The sequence below is a fragment of the Bos indicus x Bos taurus genome, chromosome 12 (genome assembly GCF_003369695.1).
Source record: "Bos indicus x Bos taurus breed Angus x Brahman F1 hybrid chromosome 12, Bos_hybrid_MaternalHap_v2.0, whole genome shotgun sequence".
In the NCBI taxonomy this organism is placed as follows: domain Eukaryota; kingdom Metazoa; phylum Chordata; class Mammalia; order Artiodactyla; family Bovidae; genus Bos; species Bos indicus x Bos taurus.
Window position 1 is genome coordinate 83509177 of NC_040087.1, and position 20457 is coordinate 83529633.

Here is a 20457-nt window from a genome sequence, read left to right on the forward strand (position 1 = left end):
TGACCATCTCTCATAAGTGCTTGTAGTTCAGTTCAGTTCAGTTCAGTTCAGTCGCTCAGTCGTGTCCGACTCTTTGCAACCCCATGAATTGCAGCACGCCAGGCCTCCCTGTCCATCACCAACTCCCGGAGTTCACTCAAACTCAAATCCATCGAGTCGGTGATGCCATCCAGCCATCTCATCCTCTGTTGTCCCCTCTTCCTCCTGCCCCCAACCCCTCCCAGCATCAGAGTCTTTTCCAATGAGTCAACTCTTCGCATGAGGTGGCCAAAGTACTGGAGTTTCAGCTTCAGCATCATTCCTTCCAAAGAACACCAAGGGCTGATCTCCTTTAGAATGGACTGGTTGGATCTCCTTGCAGTCCAAGGGACTCTTAAGAGTCTTCTCCAACACCACAGTTCAAAAGCATCAGTTCTTCGGTGCTCAGCTTTCTTCCCAGTCCAACTCTCACATCCATACATGACCACAGGAAAAACCATAGCCTTGACTAGACGGACCTTTGTTGGCAAAGTAATGTCTCTGCTTTTCAATATGCTATCTAGGTTGGTCATAACTTTCTTCCAAGGAGTAAGCGTCTTTTAATTTCGTGGCTGCACTCACCATCTGCAGTGATTTTGGAGCCCCCAAAAATAAAGTCTGACACTGTTTCACTGTTTCCCCATCTATTTCCCATGAAGTGATGGGACTAGATGCCATGATCTTCGTTTTCTGAATGTTGAGCTTTAAGCCAACTTTTTCACTCTCCACTTTCACTTTCATCAAGAGGCTTTTGAGTTCCTCTTCACTTTCTGCCATAAGGGTGGTGTCATCTGCATATCTGAGGTTAAGGATTAGTTAAATAATGCATGCAAAGAACATATTTGTCATGTATTACTACAGGCTGTTATTAGGCCTTGAAAGGGGACTAAGTGGTGCTGTTGAAATAGGTGGAGCACTCCAACCTCAGGCCCTTTGAGCATCTCAGAATTAAACATAAAAAGGCACTTCTTTTGTAGGGAGGAGTCAGCAGGGCCAGCAGAACTTTTGCGAGGGTAAAGGCTTTAGATACATGTGAACCTTTGCATTCCCAGCATGCATGCTGTCACCCCTCTCCTCTCCATGGAGAAGGACTCAAAGCCTTTGCTGGCTATCTGAAGGAACGGTATATGGCAGCAAGAGCATCAACATGGCAGCATGAGCGTAAAGGTAGAAACTAGTCATTTAGGTATGCCTGTGTGTGTGCTCAGTCGCTTCAGTCATGTCTGACTCTGGGCTGTAGCCTGCCAGGCTCTTCTGTTCGTGGGATTCTCCAGGCATGAACACTGGAGTGGGTTGCCATGCCCACCTCCAGTTAGGTATCATACCTTTCTTTTTTTTTAATACCATTTCTTACATGAATATAAGAAAAAGTATGAAAGGGAAATATTGGATTAAAAAATTAACCCAATAGTTTTCATATTTTAGAGGAGAGAAAGACGGGTAGTGAATTCTGGTGTGTGCAAGAAAATATTGTCGTATAGTTTTACAGCATCACTCACCTGTGTCAGTGTCTTGTTCCGTATGGAGTTGCTTCCTAGACTCGGTGTCTTTTGACTAATGTGAATGTCTCATGAGAATTAGTGGTAGAATCTAAAATCTGCAATTTCTCAGTCTGCGTACTCTCAAATTTTAATTAAATTGAGACTGAAAAAGAAAACAAGTATTTTAGTTCACTGAATTAATATGGTGGCTGAGGCCTTCAATCCATCACATTTTAGGTAGCATTGCTGCCTCTGGTATAAACCAAGAGTTCTCTGAGTCGTTGTGCTTAGAATACTCTATGGAAAAAGGAAAAAGAAAAAAAAAAACTAGTAATTTTCATAGAAAAAGGCTCAATCTGTCAGAGGCCCAGACTGCGGCTGAGGGTACAACAGCAGCAGCCAGGCAGTCTGCAGGTCATGTCTGCCTTCAACGGTATGACTGCTGTACACTCCAGAGTAAGGTGTTTTCCATGGAAAATGTACACTTGCCATCTATAAGAGCAGAGAAGTCATGTAGTGCATGTAAGAATGGACAGAATATATTTTCAGAGGTTTTATTGAGGATTTTCAACATGCAGACAGTTTCTAAGAATTAGAAGCTTAAGAATGCTGCCTTATGAAGCAGCGCATTGCAGACCCCCTTGGGAGGCCACTCCCTCCGGCCTTCTCAAGGTCTTCATTCTCCCAGGGTCTCCTTCATTGTTCACAGCACAAGATCGTTTGCGTGGGAAAAAATACTTTGTAATATTTTCCAAAGCCATAAGAAAAGAAAACTAAACTAAACCACACCCCTTTCATTTCATTGGCTTCTTTTTAACCAAAATTCCTCAGAATTTGTCCATGTTTTTCATTTTTTTCGTTGCACTTATCACTATGCAACAAATCCCTTGCTTGTCTTTTTTCTCCCTGTGGAATGGAGAACTACACGAGCAAATATTTTATATGGCTATTCATGTTTTCTCATAAGAGATTTCTGCAACCATGCAGGTGCTTTTTGTTTCCCTTTCTGTACGTTTGCAGTGCAGTTAGGCGTCTCAGAGACTTTCTCCCTGTAACTCAGTTACTCTTCACAGCCCTTCATAATTTCCTTTTTCCGACGCTGGTTTTCATTTCTCTACCTTGTGGGCCATCGACAGCGCTACCCCAAGAGTGGTCCCACGAAGGCAGCATCGCCCACACCTGGGAGCCTGTTAGACATGCAGGTCGGCTGGCCTTGTCCCAGACCTGCTGAATCTGAAAGTCTGGAGTGGGCAGGAAGCTGTGTTCTCAGAGACCTTCTGGGGATTCTGCTGTGCTTCCCACTGGGCACGTCAGTCACACCTACTCTTGGGATTCACTGAAATTCTCTGTCCAAGGGACAAAGAAGGCACACATTTCACCATCTGTGGGGCCATGACAAACAGATAGTAGTCCTGTCTCAGGCCCCAGTCGTCCCTGTGAAGAGCATGATGAATCTGATCTAACAGAGATGCTGCCAGGCCTTGAATACAAGGCTGGCTTCCTGCTCCTCTAGTTTCTTTGTTTCTTATTCTTATCTTCATCTCAAAATGTCTATATTTTATTCACCTTTCAAGACTTGAATTAAATAATCTCTGATTTCTGAAACAACGTTAATAATATTTCTCCTTGGCAATCCCAAAAGAAAGTCTCCTTTGCATTTTATTCATGGATCTAGATTCACTTACTTACATCTGCCTTCTAATGTCCTTCTTAATATAAATGCCTATCCTCCCTATTCTGTGCAACTCACAACAAAGCTATGTCTTCAGTCACTTTCTGTCCCAAGTTGCAGTTGCTGGTTCAGAGTAGGAACCTTCCTTACTGCAGCAGCTCCTGAGCACTAGAATAGAGTGCTACTGCCTGATTTAGCAGTGTCTGGAAATACAGAAAAAACAACAAAAACAGGAAAAACCCACACGTTACAACCCATGACCAAACTCTCACGGGAGGCATCTACAACCAAAAATCTGTGTCTGATAAATGAGCCGCTTCATGTGGAATTGGCGTGTGATATAAGAAGCTGTAAGTCCGCCTCATTCCAGCTGTGTAATTCTAGAAGCCATTTCTGAAGACCCTGGGGTGACATAGAGTTGACAATTGCCTCTATTTCCTTCTCACTTGGAACTGATTCTATAGGAAAACAAGATTACCTTCTGGCTCTAATAAAATGAGGATCACAAATGCAATTTTATGTCCAAGTTGATTTTTAGGAAGATAAAGCTTGATGTTAAGCCTGAGAATTCAGGCCCTTGGCATTCATCCTCTGAATCTCCTTTCCAACTAGGACAACTGGTAGGAGCAACATGCTTTCTGCTTTTAGAAACTCTTGAGGATTTGAAATGGATTGCCTTCTTCAACATTGCAGAAAGGCTGCATGAGCTGGATGACAATATGGTGCCACTTGAGGAGGAATTTTACCTTTTTTATTTTTTTAACCCACTTGTGGGATTGTCTTCAGGAGGAAACGTGTTGTGTACCTGTCTACGTGGGCTGCCATAACAAAATGCTGCAGAATGAAAGCTTTAAACATCAGAAATTAATTTTATTGCAGTTTGGGGCACATTTGCTTTCTGGCAAGAGGTCTCTTCCTGGCTTATAGATGGGTGACTTCTCCCGTATCGTTACATGACTCGCCCTTGATACCTGAAGAGAAAATGAGCTCTCTTGTGTCTCTTGATATAAGGACACCAATCCTGTTAGACCAGGGTTCCACTCGTGTGGTCTCATTTGCCTTTACCTCCTCAGAAGTGTCCTCCCAGGCGGTGCAGTGGTGAAGAAGCTGCGTGCCATCAGTGCCGGAGACGTAAGAAATGCAGGTTGAGTCCCTGGGTAAGGAGGATCCCCTGGAGGAAGGCATGGAGACCCACTCCAGTATCCTTGCCTGGGAAATCCCATGGACAGAGGAGCCTGGCAGACTACAGTCCATGGGGTCACAGAGTCAGACACGACTGAAGCGACCGAGCGTGCACACATGTGTTCCAAGTACGGTTCCAGTGCTTCAGCGTACCGATTTGGAGAGGATGCAGTTCTGTTCACAAAGGTGTATTCTGTTTGAATTCTCATTTCTTCTTAAATATTAATTCGTTAATTTTTTAGTTGGAAGATAATTGCTCTACAATGTTCTGTTGGTTTCTGCTGCACGATGCAAATCAGCCGTCACATCTATGTGTGTGTATGTTTATCGCCTCCCTCCCGGGCCTCATCTCCCTCTCTGGTGCAGAGCTCTAGGCTGGGCTCCCCGTGCTCTGCAGCAGTTGCGCTTGTTGAGCTGCGCTTGTTGTCTGGTTTACACACGATAGAGCGACTTTCTCCATTTGTCCCACCCTCTCCTTCCCTTGAATTCTCATTCCAAGGACTGTTTGTTCTTGGCTCCCTGGAAGGTGGACATCAAGATGAAATTAGATGTGTAGGAGATTTGGTGGGGGGAACACCAGCAGGGAGAAAAGGGGAAGGACGCAGAGGCACCTGGAGGAGCCTTCAGAACGAGATGCCAGTGTGACCCAGCTGTGTTGGTGAGCTGAGGCTGCCGCGGCTTTCGAACACAGGCTGGTGGCCGAATGACAGGCAGATGTTTCCTTGTGTTTCTGAAGCCTTGAAATCGAGGGTCAAGGTGCCAGCGTCATGCAAGTCAACTCAACATCTTTGAGTTTCAAGTTTCTTACCTGTTAAATGGAGTTGATACTAGTTTGCAAGCGTGTAAAGATTGGACATTGGGTAGATACTTATTAAATGGTAGCTTTCTTATTGTTCAGAATGAGCATTGTCACCATACTTGTTATAACTCATAGTCATCACTAGGAAGATAGGATTGAAATAATGCCCTAAACTACTGGGACACTTTTAAAACTTTCGGTTACAAGCTTTAAGAACATAGATTGTTGACTTGACATCTGAAGTTTAACTAAATTTTATTTTCATAGTTTAAACAGTTTTCAAAACTGCTAATCATGTCACAATTGGGGATTTAATTTTGAAATTTTATGTGGTACCACAATTTTTAAGAACCTTCAAAAATACATTGAAGATAATTGTAAATTTAGCTATTGCAGTGTGCATGTGTTTATCTTTAAATGTCACAGTCAGACCTTTTTTTAATCATACTTGCTAGTGAAGTTAATTTTAATTGACCCCCAAATTTTATCAAGGGGCTATATTACAGGAATTAAAATTAATCATTTTACTCAAATGCCTCCCAAAAACCTTTTAGTGAGTAATAGACATTTTTTATTATCCTTGCCATGACTATGTTTGGTAAGAATTCAATACACTTTCATTGTCAAAGTGTATCTTTGTTAAACCAGACAAATACCCTATATCTTTGCCTATTCTCTTTTCATTAACAATCATTTCTTATAAAGTGTATGAACACGCAATCTCTGAAATATGAAGGATAAAAACACAATAGTAGCTACAGGGGAAGGCAGTGGCGGGGTGGTGGGAGGGATAAACTGGGAAATTGGGACTGACACATACATACTACTCTATATAAAAGGGATAACCTGTAAAGGCCTACTCTAAGCACAAGGAACTCTTTTCAACCCTCTGCAATGCCCTAAATGGGAAAGGAATAGAAAGAAAGAGTGGGTACAGGTACATGTTTACCTGATTCACTTTACCGTACAGTAGAAGCAAACGAAACATTGTAAATTATCTTACTCCAATAATATTTTTTAATGTTAAAAGAAAAACCACGATAGTGATCTAGAAGTGGAAGTGGAAAAGCCCCTGAAATACCAAACTGGACTTGGAAACACCCCACAGCCCACTCAGCGGTGGATGCTTCATTTCTAACAGAAAAGCACCAATTAACTGAGGAACAGTGAGATTAACATGATACAGAAACCGTCTTCTAAATAAAATTCTGTTAACAACTTTCGGTGGGGACTGAGAATGTCACAGAATATAATGAATTATGTATGTGCCTGAGTGATTTTACCATTCTGTCCATCAGCCAGCTCTCAGCTCATTTTCCACTGTTTTTCTCCCAATATTGTTTAAAATCTCTCTTTTCCAGCTTAGTAAGTCCAGTGCCTTCCACGAGGCACCCTCCAGTCCTGTTCATGTGAAGGTCAGGTTACTGCCTTAGAACATGGATACCATACAAAACAGAACAAAAGGGCTCTTGTGGGAGTTTCTGGGAGTGCTTCTGACTCAGGCGTAGGTTTGCAAGACGGAGCGCACCAACTGCTTTTTAGACTGCTCTCTTTCTACTGGCTTCTCCTGCTTTTCTTTCTTTCTGCTGTTTTGCACAACAGTGGTTAAAATTGAAATTCCCGCTGTTTTATATGACAATTTATTTGCATATTTCTTCCCCTACTTCCAAATTCACCTCCTACTCAAGAACTGGAAGAGGGCTGGCTGTAGATGTCAGACTCATTGTTTAGCCAAAGTCCATTCATTTTCATCAATATTTATCTGATGGAGAAACATGCTTGCAGAATATATAACAACCCGATTGACTCTTCTCATTAATTTCTTTGTTTTCACTAATAACTTAGTGAACATCAGTGGCAAGTTGAAATACTCTCAGAACCACCACCATAATTTTTATGTTTGCTGCTGCTGCTGCTGTATCGCTTTAGTCGTGTCCGACTCTGTGTGATCCCATAGATGGCAGCCCACCAGGCTCCCCCATCCCTGGGATTCTCCAGGCAAGAACACTGGAGTGGGTTGCCATTTCCTTCTCCAATGCGTGGAAATGAAGTCGCTCAGTCGAGTCCGACTCTAGCAACCCCATGGACTGCAGCCTACCAGGCTCCTCCGTCCATGGGATTTTCTAGGCAACAGTACTGGAGTGGGGTGCCATTGCCTTCTCCGAATTTTTATGTTTGGGTGATACTTATTATGGATTGAGTTGGCCAGGCCAGCGTTAACTCTGACCATGCCCGCAAAACAGGAGACCCAGGTTTGATTCTTGAGTCAGGAAGATCCCCTGGAGATGGGACTGGCTACTCACTCCAGTACTCTCGACTGAAGAATTCCATGGACAGAGGAGCCATCCATGGGGTCGCGAAGAGTCAGACTGGACGAGGCGACTAACACTTTCACTTTTTACTTTCAATGGTCTTCTATCTGGAGTTTCTACCTTCAATATTTCATTCTTCTGACATCTCACACACTTAAGCCTACCTGCCATTTTTTTCTGGAAGAATGAAGATCCTCTCTCATGTTGTGAAGTTTCAAGATTTTTATAACCTGATCTCAGCACGGTTTTCATTATCTCTGATTTCACTACAACTTAAGTCCCTGCTCTAAGTCTTCTCTCTGGGTTTATTCAAATGCATCTCACTTTCTTTTCTTTATTTTTTTTTTTTTGGCTTCTCAGCTTTCTTCATAGTACTGGTTCCAATGCAAAGACTTTTCCCTCTTCTCTCAACCTCTGCTGTGTTCCTCCACTAAATAAAATATCTGTAACCAAAAACCTGCTAAAATATTCCACCACTTTCCTCTTTTTTCCTCTCTTTTCTCTTCCAAAAGTCTCCAGATACTCAAAAGTGTGAAATTATGTTTTCCTTGATTGATAAGCTTGTTTTCATGAAGCACTCTGGGGTGGGCTTTACGAGTTTTCTGTTGCTCAGTGGTTGGATGGCATCACGGACTCAATGGACATGAGTTTGAGCAAGCTCTGGGAGATGGTGAAGGACAGGGAAGCCTGGCGTGCTGCATAGTCCATGGGGTCACAAAGAGTCGACCTGACTGAGCAGCTGAACAACAATGAGTATTCTGTAACAAGTTAATCACCCACGTAGCCCCTTAAGGCACACACTTGGTATGTCTCAGTTTTTGTGGTTCAGGAGTCTGACTGTGGCATCACTGAGGCTGTTACTTAGGGTCTCAAGTGGCTGTGGTTAAGCTGAGGGTGGGCCGTGGTGGAGACTCGACTGGAGAAGAACCTTCTTGTAAGCTGACTAGTTCCCTGGGGGTTAGGACGAAGGGCCCTGGCTTCTTGCAGGATGTCTCGGGTCCTAGAACCCATCTTAGCTTCTTGGCAAGTGGCCTCTCAGCTTAGTCTGAGGCCAAATTCAAATAGAGTCTCTAGAGTGAGTCTGTCAAGACAGTCACAGAACTGATGTCCCGGAACCTTGGTGACAAGTTGTCACAGTCTCAACCATGTTCAAAGAGAGAGAGTCATAACAGATATGAGCACAGAGAGTGGGTCACGGGAGAGGGGTGCCCTCGGGAATGCCTCCCAACCATACTGCTGTGCCTTCTCCATGAGTGGAGCCTGGTTATGAAGACCTGTGTCTGGATTTCTGTCTCTTTTTCTCTGTTTCCTTGTCTCTCTCACACACAGAGGCATGCAATGACTCCTTTTGATCATTTGAATTCCACGTCCTTGAAGACATTCATTCAAAATTTTTTCATTAATCTTAAATCTTTTTCATATGAAAGTTCCTAAATGTATTTCCTATTAAATGAACTTAACTGCTAAAGGTTCTAAGAGAACCTTTTAGAAATAAGCAAATTAGCTACAATTCAAGCCATTGAAACTCTTCTAAACTGTTCACAGCAACCCCTCTGAAGAAATGATCCTCTGGTGATATATGCCACCCCAACGTGCAAAATCTTATTCTTTACTGCATAAATATTTTTCCTTCTTCTTTTAGTAGTGATATGTGGTTTGAAAAATTTAAATTAGACCGTTAGTTCATGGCAAAGAATTTACAAAGATGCTCTGTTATCCATGCTAACCTGTACCTATGCTGTTGCTTATATTCTTATTTTACAACTGTATTTTTGCCAAACAGTTCTTTTAATGTTGACTCTAAGTCACCTTTTTACTTTTTATATATTTATTATAAAACCAAAAAAAAAAGGTCTGTTGAAAAACAGCAACGAGACAATGCTCTTTGTGAGATCAAGATTGAAGAGCAAACAAAAACTCCTTTTGAGAGGAAAAAGACAAAACTTAAAACATTTTTAAGAGTAGACAAGTTAGATGAGACTAGGCTGTCAGGCGCATGCCAAGGATCACCGTGACCTGTGAAATACATTGAACCGATTAGTATATCTGTGCAACAGAGGACAGTCAGCTTTTGTGCTGCATTAATGTTTCCTGCATGTGTTCTGTAAATTTTATTCTACATAATTTAGCCCATTTTTAAATTAAGCTACTTTAACTGATTGCTCTGATAATCAGGGTTGATTGTAATCAGTGAAATTAAAATAATGATACTAGCAGAAAATACTGGATCTCTGTCGTGCTCTCTCTCTCACACACACACGCTCACAAAATCATGCTGTAAAATGCCATGTCTGTCTGGCCCTTTGTGTGTGGGGGAGGCTTTATCTTAGAGTGTTGCTGGTGGACCATGCATCTCTCCATCTTCTCCGTGGTGTTATCTGGTAGCTGCCTCACTTGCCACCAAGCTGTACCGTTCTACATTTCCTCTATATCTGCATCTCATTGCTTCCCTGAAGTCACCTCAGCCCCTTCGTTCCTTGCAATCTCATTTGTCTGTTTTCCTTTGACTCGCTCTTTAATCCCTTAATCTTCTAGATAGCTGCCTATCTTCATGGTCAACTGTACTGTAGACTAAAGCTGCCAATGTACTAAATGTCTCAACGTTGCTAAGTCTTTTTAATCCAATAAAAATAAAAAGCATCTTTTTCTTAGTTTGGAGCTTAAATGTGTTTTATTACACACATAGACATTTTAATATACATTTTTATTGTAAATACCTTTTTTCCTAACCTCAGTTCTGTGATAATCTAAAAATATTTTTTGATGATTTGAATATATGGGTTCTAGTCCCAACTGACACAAACCTTGGGAACTAACACTTAAATCCAGTAGACGAAAACTTGAAGCAGTGATGAGCAATGCATGTGTCAGCCCAAAACTCTGAACATTGCTTAAAGAATGATGAAACAATGTTTGTTAGAACTGAATGGATTGTTACGGTCTGAGAAAAATGAAGATTATTTAGTACATGGAGATGAATAATGGGTTGATTTGAACAAAAAATTATTTGGTGGCAACATTGCTGGATGACTTACGGTGAGAAGGGGGACACGTTTAATCAGATTTTCTTACAGGTAGTTTTCAAAGCACAACCTTCTCCCACCTTGGGGTTTTTGTGGTTCCTCCAGATTGTGTGGAGAAGGCAATGGCACCCCACTCCAGTACTCTTGCCTGGAAAATCCCATGGACGGAGGAGCCTGGTGGGCTGCAGTCCATGGGGTCACGAAGACTCGGACACAGCTGAGCGACTTCACTTTCACTTTCCACTTTCATTCATTGGAGAAGGAAATGGCAACCCACTCCAGTGTTCTTGCCTGGAGAATCCCAGGGATGGGGAGCCTGGTGGGCTGCCGTCTATGGGGTTGCACAGAGTCGGACACGACTGAAGTGGTGCAGCAGCAGCAGAAGCCACATTATGTGGTACCCAACGTGCATCTGTGTAGCCAGCAAAGGGATAAGACGCAAAAGATCTGTGAAAATCACAAGGAGTTTTAAATCCTGTCCTGAACTTAACCAGGTGGAGGCTGAATTAATAAGTTAAATGTAAAAAAAAAAAAAAAAAGACACATGTAGTTAGGTTAGCTGATTTCCTTTTGGGAAGGGTAGAGTCTTCCTACTGCTACTGCTAAGTCACTTCAGTTGTGTCCGACTCTGTGGGACCCCATAGACGGCAGCCCACCAGGCTCCCCCGTGAGGGGAGAGAAAGAAACACGAAGTCTGAGCACAGGCCATTTCATCATTTGGGCTTTTGCTTACCGTTGTTTGTGTTATAAGGATTCGTTTGGTCTTGAGTCCAGAGTGGTGGACGATGCACCTCCTCACTTGTTTAGCCATTCTAATATCTAGCTAAGTCAGTGTTATTTCTGGTTTGAAGAGAGGTGACTTTTGCAGTCCACACTCTCATGGGTTACATGTTTAATGAACATAAATAGGCTAGAAAAAGAACCACGTCTATTACTGCCGCCACATTCCTGAACTTTCAGGAAAGCCTGCTCTGCACAGGTGTTGACCTCGGTTTAGAGGTTGACTAGATGACAGCACAGAAGTGCCCTTCTCAGATCCAAAAGCGGATTTGTCATTAGTGTCTCTAAGTTAAAAGGCACTGCTTTCAGTGGCATTTTGAAACATCCCTAAAGCCTAACTTGTTGGACACTTGCCTCTGCCTTTTTCTTTTCCCCTCACACTTAATAACGAGCTTCCCTGGTGGCTCAGATGGTGAAGAATCTGTCTGCAATGTAGGAGACCCCAGTTCAATTCCTGGGTCAGGAAGATCTGCTGGAGAAGGGATAGGCTACCCACTCCAGTATTCCTGGGCTTTCCTGGTGGCTCAGCTGGTAAAGAATCTGCCTGCAATGCCAGAAACCTGGGTTCAATCCCTGGGTTGGGAACTTTCTTTGGCAAAGGGAAAGGCTACCCACTCCAGTATTCTGGCCTGGAGGATTCCATGGACTGTATAGTCACAGGGTCGCAAAGAGTTGGACACGACTGAACGACTTTCACTTCACTTAATAATGGAATTTTAAACACATAATGTCATGAGTCAAATGTAAATGCTCAGTATAGATTTCAGCTAAATAAAGAGCTGGGTACCAGGAACAGATTTTTCTTCAAGACCTACTCTTTAAGGAATGATATCCATGATGCATGCCTTATGTTTCCTTGATTTTTCATGAGACGGAAATGTCCTCAGTACTTCTGAGACGAACGGAGGTATTTGGGATTCATTGGCGTAACTTAGCCTGCGCACAGAATGCTGGATTTCAAGAGTATTTAAGACACAAATTGAAATCGGTTAATTAAAATAAAGTATGCAACATGCAGGAACATGAAAAACTGTTGATTTTGCATTTGTAGGGCGGTTCTTTCTGTGAAGACGTAATTCTGATAAACAGATTTTTATGGTAGCTTCTGAGGTCATGAGCACCAAGGCAAGGGCGGGCTCACTCGGTTTTGTTGAGTGTGGAAGCCTCTGGCAAGTATTGAAATTGGAATTGATCATTTCTTAGGGGCAGTGTTTATCTCTTTCCTAAATGTGTCACATGGTACATATTTTTCCACATGAGCATCTCTGGGGACAACAGTTATAAATGCTTAATGGCATACAGGTCAGAGCATAAAAAAGAAAAATGTACTGATGAATGAGACTCAGAAAAAAGGTAGACATTGAAATAGTAACCTGGGAAATATCGGAGTCAAGTAACGACTAACATGTGGTTTATTTGATGCTGAGTTGAAAACTGTAAAAAGTAGTGTCTAGGGGGCTAGACTTGAACACCCCTGCTGAGTCATTCTTAAGTGACCAGAAACTATACTTCTGAATTCAGAACTGCTCTCTACCTACATCCTTTTGGCTAAACATACCTATTTCAGCACATTGGAGGAAAATTTTCCAAAATGATATTTTACAGATAAGAAGACTTTATTATCACTGAAAATTATTCCCATGCTGCTTCAGAGTTACTGAGAAACACAAATAGGATTTATGCAAAAAGAACGATTTCTGTTTTTCATTCTGTATACAGTTTTTACATAGGTTCCCTGGTAGCTCAGTTGGGAAAGAATCCGCCTGCAGGGCAGGAGACCCTGGTTCTATTCTTGGGTAAGGAAAATCCACTGGAGAAGGGATAGGCTACCCACTCCAGTATTCTTGGGCTTCCCTGGTGGCTCAGCTGGTAAAGAATCCACCTGCAATGCAGGAGACATGTGTTTGAACCCTTGGGTTGGGAAGAGCCCCTGGACTCCAGTCTTCTGGTCTGGAGAATTCCATGGACCATATAGTCCGTGGGGTCACGGAGAGTCAGACAAGACTGACTCTGACTTTCACTTTCATACATAATTTAATAAGATATAATAAAGCATATGTGGTTTAAGAAGGTTATAAAGTTCAATAAGAGCATCACAGCAGGAGGATTATAGCTTTTTATTGTGATAAAATCCATCTAAAATACAACTGCCCATTTTCATTGTTTTAAAATGTACCATTTAGCACATTTACGATGTTCTGCATCTATCACCACTATTTAATTTTAGGACATGCATGTCATCACCCCAAATGGAAATACTGAATCCCTTAGACACTCAATCTCCATTTCACCCTCGCTCAGCCACTGACAACCACCAGACTGCTTTCTATCTTTATGAATTTCCTTCCTCTGGATATTTCATATAAGTGAAATCACACACTATATAGCTTACTGTGTCTGGCTTCTCTCATTTAGTTTTTAAATATTCATTTATGTTGTAACAATAACCTCAATACATATCAATAACCTCAGATATGCAGATGACATCACTCTTATGACAGAAAGCGAAGAAGAACTAAAGAGCCTCTTGATGAAAGTGTAAGAGGAGAGTGAAAAGTTTGGCTTAAAACTCAAAGATCATGACATCTGGTCCCATCACTTCATGGCAAATAGATGTGGATGCAATGGAAACCATGACAGACTTAATTTTTTTGGACTCCAAAATCACTGCAGATAGGAACTGCAGCCATGAAATTAAAAGACACTTGCTCCTTGGAAGAAAAGCTGTGACCAACCTAGACAGCATAATAAAAAGCAGTGACATCACTTTGCCACCAAAGGTCCGTCTAGCCAAGGCTGTGGTTTTTCTACTAGTCATGTTTGGATGTGAGAGTTGGACTACAAAAAAAGCTGAGCACTGAAGAATTGGTGCTTTTGAACTGTGGCGTTGGAGAAGACTCTTGAGAGTCTCTTGGACTGCAAGGAGATCCAACCAGTCCATCCTAAAGGAAATCAGTCCTGAATATTCATTGGAAGGAATGATGTTGAAGCTGAAACTCCAATCCTTTGGCCACCTGATGCGAAGAACTGACTCATTTGAAAAGACCCTGATGCTGGGAAAGACTGAAGGCAGGAGAAGGGGACGACAGAGGATGAGATGGTTGGATGGCATCACCAACTTGATGGACATGAGTTTGAGTAAACTCCGGGAGTTGGTAATGGACAGGGAAGCCTGGCATGCTGCAGTCCATGGGGTTGCAAAGAGTTGGACACGACTGAGCGACTGAACTGAACTGATCTTGTAACACAAATTTACTTCCTGTTTCATAGCTAAATAATTTTCCATTATGTAGCTCTAACTCCCTTTCTTTACTCATCAGGCATTGATGGGCATTTGGGTTGTTTCACCTTTTGGCTGCTCTGAATTCTCGTTCCCGTTTCGTTGGTCTGTTTATCTGTCTTCAGTCAGCACCACACTGTTTTGCTGACCAAACCTTTGCAGTAAGCTTTGAAATTGTAAAGTGAGTCATCCCACATGCTTCATCTTCTTCTTTTTTTCATTCTTTCTTTTTCAAGATTATTTTGGCTATTTGAGTCTCCTATGAATTTTAGGACCTGCTTGTGTTTTTTCTACAAAAAATGCTATGGGTTTTGATAGGGAGATGTTTTGGCTTTTTGATAAGAAAATGTCCTGGGGGATGAAGGAGCACCTTGCCACTTCATATCTTCTTTCTTCATCGTTCCCACTGATATTAGTTGTAGTAGGTAAATTTACCAAAAAAGAGTTACTACTTGGGCTTCCCTGGTGGCACTAGTGGTAAAGAACCCGCCTGCCAGTGCAGGAGGCATGAGACACGGGTTCAGTCTCTGGGTTGGGAAGATCCCCTGGAGGGGGGCATGGCAACCTACTCCAGTATTTTTGCCTGGAGAGTCCCATGGGCAGAGGAGCCTGGTGGGCTGTGATCCATCGGGTCACAAAGAGTCAAACACGACTGAAGTGACTTAGTATGCACACAGGTACTACTTAGTAACCAATATTTCTAAACTTTAGTACTCTAGAGGATGTTCCTTCGCAGGGCTTCCTATGAGGATGCAGCTTAGAAGCCATAGTAATGTTTTGTTTCAGTCTTCCTTGACTCTGTTGATCTCAAATGTGAAATCTTTGTGAATACAAAACCCCTGTTATCACGAGAACCATGTGCGAGCAGAGATGGCTGTGCAATCAGATGTCCACCCCAGCTCCTATGGTCAGCAAAGCACTTGCTGTTATCAAGTAGCTATCAAGTTACCATCATCGATGTGCTGATTGTCCTCAACACAGGTAAATCTGTCGTGTCTAGACACTTACAGTGATGACTGTCATCACCGTTGGTGTTGGTGATGGTTGATGACGGTGGGGATGTGCAGGGGAGACAGCTGCAGATCCTACTGCCGATGATGGATTTGCATCCATTTTTACCCCAATAGCTGAAGATTTAGAGACTGAATGTTTCTTTTTAAATATCAAATCATGGCCCCCACACAGACATTGCGATGGAACTTCTGAGGCAGCTTGGTGATGAAGCCACAAATATACAATAAATGCTGAATCGGTTCCAAGCAGCAACACTCTGAAAGGAGCCTCAGCTTCATTATTCTGTTTGGTCCCCAGATGGCTGTTTTTCCTTGAGCTGTTTCCTTGCAGATTTTATTGTAACAGACTCTGAGTCAAGGTGCGTTTTCACTTGCCTGTCAGTTCCAACCACGCTGTTATAAAGTTGTTATGAACTGGAACCTTTCTGAAGAAAGTATTTGAACCTGAATTGGGACCGTTTCCCACAAAATCAGTAATTGTGAGGACATTGCCGTAGATCTTGAATCCTGTTGCTGTTCCCGAGTTGAAGGTGACCCTTCCAGTCTCTTGTCACATGAGAGGTAAGGGGTCCTGATGCTCTTCACGGTTAAGAACACAATCCTGGAAGCCACAGGCTTTACATCCATCATGCTGCCATCACATAACTAATAAGCCTCAGTTTCCTTATCAATTGTATTGATATGTATACAAGTACAGTATTTGTGTCACAGAGTTGGGAGAATCAAAGTAATTCTTATACTAAAGCACTGAGAGCAGTATCAGATCCCTGCATACTTCGGAAAGCTCAGTGTGTGCTTACCACACATATATTTTTTCTTTGTGATATATTTACATCTGGGTATCTTACAATGTCATTTTTAACCCTTAGCACAGGCTTACAATGTAGCACATTCTACTGTTTGTATATGTGAGGAATATACTGTTTCTTTATTTAGTCAGTAGTCGATTTCGTCTTATTCTTGCTCTGGATCCATGGTATTTAGGGGCAAACCAGCCCATAACCAGTCTGTGGTTCCACTTTAGTTCTGATAGTGTGAACAATGCTTAAGAAAATGGTCTTTCTATCTAGGAAGAGAAAATGCCGGATTTCCCTTCTTTTTCTCCTGAGTTTGAAGTCTGCCTGGGTGAGGGAGGGGCTGGAGTTTATTCATTGGTTTCACTGTGGCAGGAAGGATGCGCTGCAGTTGCTGGGTGCAGAGTCTGTCTAATTCCTGGATATTCTTGGACAGTGTTCCTTATCCACCTCACGCTTGTCCACCATGGTGCTTCCTGTACCATGCTGGTGGCTATTCTCACAGCCCCTGAGGGCCGATTGTTAAAATATCAGGAATTAATGAGTTGGATGTAAAACAGTTGTTTTTTTTTTAAAAAAAAACAAACCTATATTAACAATTAAAGTATATAAAATTAAGTACTGAATTGTAATTAACTCATTTTTACTTGCTGCTAAGTTGCTTCAGTCATGTCCAACTCTGTGTGACCCCATAGATGGCAACCCACTAGGCTCCCCCATCCTTGGGATTCTCCTGGCAAGAACACTGGAGTGAGTTGCCATTTCCTTCTCCAATTCGTGAAAGTGAAAAGTGAAAGGGAAGTCACTCAGTCCTGTCCAACTCTTAACAACCCCATGGACTGCAGCCTACCAGGCTCCGCCGTCCATGAGATTTTCCAGGCAAGAGTACTGGAGTGGGGTGCCATACTTAGATCGTAATAAACACAAAGGTAAAACTCAAAGCTCATCACTTCCTATTCAGTTCTCTACATTTCTTCTCCTTTTTTGCTCTCAACGTTTTGTCTCTTTTGTCTGTGTGATAGAAATGCCACAGAACTGTGAGCTGAGTCACATAGCCTCCAAACTCTGGGCTCAGTGACACCACATCCTGGTAGCTTGGGATCAGCCATGGTGGAAGATTCACACCAAAAGAACCGGTCAGTGCTAGAAGTCGGAGCTTAATTTATTATCCTGACTGTGTAGAATTCAAGAAGTGGTGGAGAAAGTGTTGATGATGCAGATTGTACTTTAATACATATTGTGTCAGTGGCCAAAGCACAAAGATGTCATAAAATATGATTACATTGTTCAGAAACTAATATCTGATTAGCAAAGATGTCGCTCAGGTTATTTATAAATTCCTGAAGTTCTGACATCCTTCACTGCTTCACTTCAGTCGTACTCAGGAGTCAGCAAACCTTTTCTGTGAAGGTCAGTTAGCAAGTATTTTAAACTTTAAGGGTCACATACAATCTGGGTTACACATTCTTCTTGGATTTTTTTGTCTTGTATTTTTTTAAATTGTTATCTTCTCCTCACACACCTTTCAGAACTGTAGAAGTCATTCTTAGCTTAAGGGCTGTTTGCTGACAGATTTGGCCTGACAGCCAGAGTTTCCTGATCCCTGGCTCATATGCATTAATTTCAGTGAAAATATCAACCAGAATACTAAGGTCCCACTCATTAATTGGAAACAAAGATTGACTGTATGGATACAAGTGTTAAGTAAAAATCAAAATCATTTTGTGAGAATCATTTGATTATATGGAATTACAACAAATTGTGAGTTGCACAGCCTGTATAGCAGCAAATTCCTAAATGCATATCCATCCACCCACCCATCCATCCATCCACCCACCCATCCATCCATCCACCATCCCATCCCATCCATCCATCCATCCACCATCCCACCCATCCATCCATCTGCCCACCCACCCATCCATCCACCTGCCCACCCATCCATCCATACACCATCCCATCCATCCATCCATCATCTAGACATCTCCATCCATCCTTGAGCATTCACCAGCACATCATTGTGGCCCACCTGCTCCTGTGGAAACACAAACATTTAGTCCATAGCACCTACCTAAGGATTTTTTTACTTCTTTGCTTAATAGGCTATGATCCTCTTCATTGGCCACAGAATGACGCCTGCGTCTTGTAGTGTAATGTAAAATATCCCCCACAACACATTCCTCCAAGTCACACACAGCCTTCTACTCCTGACTGTTGTTTGCTCCCCCCTTGCTCATCATTCTCCCATCATCTCCTCCATTGCCCTCTTCTGCCCCTTTATTCTGCCTGATAAATTGTATACTCATCTTTCAATAAATATTGGTAAATTTGCATTGGCTTACATCCTATACTTAAATTCAGCATTTAATAATCATAGGGTTTTGAAAAAATTTAGAATAAACCTTAAGGTATGTGTTTAATGATATATCATTATCGGTTTCATAACTTAAACAGTAGTTTTACTAATAAAAATCATTTAGCGACCCCCTGACCGGGGCCAGGAAGCTTGATCAGTTTGCTGTATGTGTTGTTCCATTGAATTCACACTACACTCTCATCGTGGGAGTCCAAAAATTGTCTATTATTTTACTAACAGAAAACTAAGACATAGAGAGAAGTCCGTTCACTTACCCAATGGGGCTCAGTCTCAAATGGGTCAAACCGCAAGGCCAGTGTATCACTGATTTATATAATGTATAGTTCACCACATGTGTGCATGGTGGGTTCTTTGTAGAAATATAATAGCATTTTACTAACATTTTAACCAGTAACATATAATCGTCCTCACTATTGGTGGTGTGATCACACCAGTACAAGTTCTTTGTTGTAAAGACCATAAAGCACTAAGGAGGTTTCAGCCAGTTCAAGATGAATAATTTCATTTGTTAAGCAATAATTATTAGGGTAAAAGTGCTATTTTCATTCTGAGAAAACTATTGGTAAATATAGTTAAGGAACTTTCTGTTTTCATGAACACACTTTCTAAAATTAAGCGTGGGAAGTATATGAGGGAGTAAGACATGCATGCACTTACTACATGTATGTGCAGAAGAAGACTGAGAAAGGCAGCAAGGGAGCCTGTTGACATACAGCCAGGAAACAGGCTGGTTCACAGCAGCTCAGAGATGGGAAGAGAAGCCAAAGCCTCACCTTGCTGGACTGTCCTGTAGAGGGCAGACAAGGGAGGTACCTGTGTCTGCAAATGGATGAGCCGTCTGATGCCAGGTTACAACTCATCCTGTAAGACCTATACCTTTGTCACCAACCTCCCACATTAGGAGAATCTAGGTTACAAAAAGAGTTAAATGATTAAAGAAAGAACATCATCAAGCAAAGCTGTTGGGTGAATGAATAGTGTAGACATGCTTCTGTGGAGACACTTCTTTGTGGAAGAGGGCTGGGAGGACCAAGCTGTGAGGTCAAGGAGCCAGGCCAAGTATCACTGTTGGTCTGAGAGCAGGAATGCATCCGGCTTTCCCAAGGAGAGAGACTTGGACAGGGATGCTCCCATTTCAGGAGAGGCTGTTTGGAGACTGCACGGGGCTGGGTGTGGGTTTGTCACATCTGTGGGGCTGGCATGCCTCCTCTTCATCCCTCGTGCAAGCGTCATGGAAGAGATAGTCTGGGAGAAAAAGTGGTGTGAGAGGAGCTGTGTCCGTCCTCTGTGATGTGCAGTTAAAGTTGGGGAATATGGTAACAAACCAGAGACTGGAACACAGTCAAGACTTGGGGTGACAGGTATGTCAAGTGGGGTGACAAGGACAGTGTCTGTGTTCTAATAACATTAACAAATTACAGAGAAAGGTAGTGGAAAGACAGTTTGCTCTAGAAAGTATGAGTTTGAATCTTAGTCATTCTTGTACAGTTCTGTATAATAACAAACTCGAAGAACTGTTGCTTTAGTTATCTATTTGTGGACAAAACGTGAATGGCTCTTCATGAAAATGACGATACTGCTGTTAACAGTGGGAACTGGAATAGTGTCTTGGGGAATGGATGGGCCTCTTGGAGCCCACAGAGTGTCACAGAAGATACATTAACAACACAGCCTATCTCCCAAGGCCTGTTGCATTCCATGCCCTATCCGGCCCACCTCTGCTGTTCAA

General features: G+C 42.3%; 1 protein-coding gene across 2 annotated transcripts in view; it reads left to right on the plus strand.

Moving 5' to 3' along the window:
* Window positions 1-20457, plus strand: part of MYO16 (myosin XVI) — a 519236-nt gene that overhangs the window by 138364 nt on the left and 360415 nt on the right. The window lies entirely within an intron of this gene.